Here is a 4,275-nt window from a genome sequence, read left to right as displayed (position 1 = left end):
TGAAGGGTAGCTTCTCATCACACTTTTGTTCCCTGAATTCCTCTCTCCAAACTTTTACCTGTGTCCCATTGGCTAAGACCATGTCATGTGTCTACCATTAAACCAATCACAGACAAATATAAATGGTTTTCCATGATTTCTTGGAACTGGAAACCTGTCAACATTTTCAGGGTGTGGGGAGGATGATGGGAAGAAGAAAAGATCAGAACTTCAGGAGGAAGGAGTCCCAGAAGACAAGAAAAGGGAGTTTCTAGAAGGAAGAAGTGGTTGGCTGCTTCAAACATTATTGTGTTGTTGTGTGCTGTCAGTCGATTCTGACTCACAAGGACCCTATATGACAGAGTAGAACTGCCCCCATAGAGTTTCCTAGGCTCTAATCTCTGTGGGAACAGATCACCAGGTCTTTCCCCTAAGAGCAACTAGGTGGGTTCGAACCACCAACTTCTCCACTTACCCGTTGTGCCACCAGGGCTCCTTTTCAAGCTTTATAGGGAGGTCAAATCGATGGCCATTAGTCTTGGTGAGTACCTGGAGGTCACTCTTCACCTTGACAGGAGTGTCATCAAGAACAAAACTATACTGAAAGAAGTGAGTGGGAGGTGAAGAAGTGAGTCATGCAGAAAAAGAGAGGAAACAGAAATATGCAGCCAGAGGAGAGAACTTGGAGAGGAAAGCTGGATTTAGGACAGAGCCTGCCAGAATCCCGAGCTATAATTGGGCCTGGTCTGAAGCTAAGCAGGAAGACTGATCAGCTTCTCTAGTGCATATTCATCAGGGAAACTTCCTGCCAGCTTGAGAGAAAGCAATGAAACACAGAACCCTCCTACCCTGGCTCCTTGATTAATTCCCATCTCCCTTGAGGCTTGGCATAAAAGGAAGACTAATCATGATCTTTCACCATCTGGGTGATTATGGTCTCCCATCAGCTGGTACAAAAATGAGGGGTTTGTGACATTTAGTGGCAGCCTTGCCCCCATCACATCTGGGCCTTAATCTCTTGAATTAGGCAAATCAAGGGAAATTTGGAGATGTATTGTGATTCAAGTGATAGATAAATAACCCCTTGGCCAGGCTGCACTCCAGATGCCTCTGCCTGCATGCCGTTTAATCGAAGAAGTTTAATGTTGAGACTGGCTCTGCAGATGGCTGACAGGGAGACACGGGGGTCTGGACAGTAGGGTTATAGCAGGAATGTCTCCAGACTAGTTCCTTTTGGAGGGCCTTCCTAGAGCTCCCCCATCTGCCACTCATCCTGAACCCATGGGCCAGAGCAAAAGGAAATCTCAGGTTCAGTTAAGGGAGTCCATGCTGGGCAGACCCCCGCATGCTTGGGGAGGGCTGATATGCAGAGGAGCCCTGGTGGCACAGTGATTAAGAGCTCGGCTGCTAACCAGGAGGTCCACAGTTTGAATCCATCAGCCACTCTTGGAAACCCTATGGAGCAGTTCTACTTTGTCCTACAGGGTCGCTACGAGTCGGAATGAACTCGATGGCAACAGGTTTTTTTTTTCTTTTTGGTGATCCTAGAGGTTCCCATGTGTCCGTCGATCATGGCACCAGTCACACAGTGCTGAAATCCTCCATAACTTGTCTTTCTATCCCATAGATTTTTAGTCTCTTGAGGGCAATGTTCAGGTCCTCCTTATTCATCACTATATGCCCAGTGCCCAGAATAGGGACTTTCAGAGAGTAATACTCAAGAAGTGTTTGCCCTGTGAACAAGTAAACTAATGGAAGAATGAAAGAAAGTGGGGTTCAGAGAACTGACTGTATTCTGATCACAAAACATTCCTCAAGAGGAGTTTCTTCAGGAACCAAGATGTGTCCATGGATGGATGTTGTATCCCTGGGACTTTATCTTCTGGTGGAAGATAACTGGTTGGACACCTTCTTTTGGTCACTTTCAAATTACAAAACACTTTCATTTGCAGTATCTCGTGTCATATTTCCAATCACCTTGGAGTCTGGGAAAGAAGAGGAAATAAGCCAAGTGAAATTCTAAAATAAATTGAATAGGGACCTTCTTGCCTTTGTCAGATTTGCTATTAGGAGAGAGCTATGAGGTATGCCCCAAAATTCAGCTTTGACCTTGATACATGACAAAAAATGTACTATTCTGTTTCAACTTCACCCTTGGCCTTTAGAAGACTAAAGAGTGAAATGCCTGCTTCAACGTCATTTCTGGCATCTCTAAACCAGCACATTATCAGTGATCATGTGACCACATATTTTGCTGTTATATTTTTCCAGCATAACAACATCAAAAATACGAACAAGGCATGTCATTCTGATTTATTGATATATGTGAATATTCCATTTCAGTGGAGGTAAGCATTCCCTATGTTACTCAAAGTAAAAATCTCCTGTGTGCTTTATATGTTGAAATTATTGTCTCAAGATTAAAGTACTATGATAATTCAGGATGAATGTGAAAGCTGGTGATTCTACGTATAAACACAGTTGAGAACTTTCCAATGGTTATATAAGGAAATAGACTGGCAACTATGTGAGTATCGGGAGAGTGCGTTGGCTAGATCAGTGATTTCCAAATTTAGAGAGCATTAGAATCACCTGGAGAGCTGATTAAAATACTTGCACAGATTCTGGGGCCCTCTTCAGAGACATTCTGATTCGTAGGTCTCTGGATCAGCCTAAGGTTTTGCCTGTCTAGAAACCTTGGTGGCATACTGGTTAAGTGCTGCAGCTGCTAACCAAGAGGTCGGCAGTTCGAATCCGGCGGGCGCTCCTTGGAAACTCTATGGGGCAGTTCTACTGTGTCCTATAGAGTCGCTATGAGTCGGAATCGCCTTGACAGCAGTGGGTTGTTTTGTTGTTGTTGTTGCTTTTTCCAGCAAGCTCTAGGAGTCCTTGGGAGGTGCAAATGGTTAACACACTTGGCTACTAACTGAAAGATTGGAAGTTTAAGTTCAGGCAGAGGCTCCATGGGGGAAAGGCCTGGCAATCTACTTCCCAAAAATCAGCCATTGAAAGCCCTGTGGGGCACAGTTCTCCTCTGACACACGTAGGATCGCCATGAGTTGGACTAGACTCAGCAGCAACTTATAAAGCTCTGTTCACAAGTTGGAGCTGGTAATGTGGCTGCCCAAGACCTCCTGAGACAACAAAAAAGCTGCCCCATCCTTCCACCCTCACCACTAGGCCGGGGCCTCTTTCTTTGGTACCCTTCAGCTTTGGGGCTTGCCAGGACACTCCAGATGTGAGAGCTGGGGGTCTAAGACAGTGCAAAATAATGAATTCAGCTTCCTTCTCAGTGGCCCAGATGCCTCTCAGGACACAGATCGGAACACTAACTCACTCTTCAACCATGTTTTTATTTTGGGACTTCATCTTGTCAGGAAGAGAAGTACTGTAGGCAGGGTGACTAAGGCGGGTGAGTCACAGCGCCCTGCCAGCCTCCTCTGTGCACTAACATCCATCGGGAAGAGACAAGAGAAGGTGTCCCTGTCTGCCTTCACCCAGAGGCCCGGGACTGGGGGCTGGGGAATCCAGGACTTCCCTTTAGACTGAACAGATGGTTGCAGCTTAGCGAAAGCATGATGCAGTCACATACATACCCTCACACACATACACACATACACACGCACATGCACAAAACAGATTCCTGCCTCGAAGAAGAGGGCTTGCCAGGCCTTAGAAGAGGTCACTCCATAGTTGTTGGTTGACTGGATCAGTGGATAAACGGAATGGTAAATAATAGCTCACTTTGCAGAGCACTTTACAGTTTATAAAACATTGTCACCTATATCAGCTCACGTAATCCTCCCCACAGAATGATGAGGTGGGTGTCACTGCTATCCCAATTGTACAGATGAGAAAACTGAGGCACAGGAAGTGATGTAAATTGCTCAGGTCTCACAGCTGATCAGAGGCACTTAATGAATGAATGAAAGAGCCAGGATTTGAACCACATTGTCTTCCCCAAATTCAGTACTCATTGTACCATATATGATGCTACTCTCCTCATGAAGAGTTAAATAGATTCTCCTCCAAGGAATTGAAGTTCTAGGCAGTTGTGAGAACAAGAGTGTGCAGAAATCTCTCCTGGGGCCAAGGTCACCTTCTTAGGTGATTCTTTCCCATGGGCAGAATGACCTTCCCTCCTATCAACCCTCCTCCCAACATTCCAAGCTCTTGCTCTCACAGCCATCCTGGCCCACGCAGGACTGCTGTATTGTAACATATACACCCTTAACCTGTGTGTTCTTGGAGCACTGTGTCTTGTTATCCTCTGTGGCCCTAGAGTGCATCATGGCA

This window comes from Elephas maximus, chromosome 19 (genome assembly GCF_024166365.1).
Source record: "Elephas maximus indicus isolate mEleMax1 chromosome 19, mEleMax1 primary haplotype, whole genome shotgun sequence".
Classification (NCBI taxonomy): Eukaryota; Metazoa; Chordata; class Mammalia; order Proboscidea; family Elephantidae; genus Elephas; species Elephas maximus.
This window is presented reverse-complemented; position numbering follows the sequence as displayed.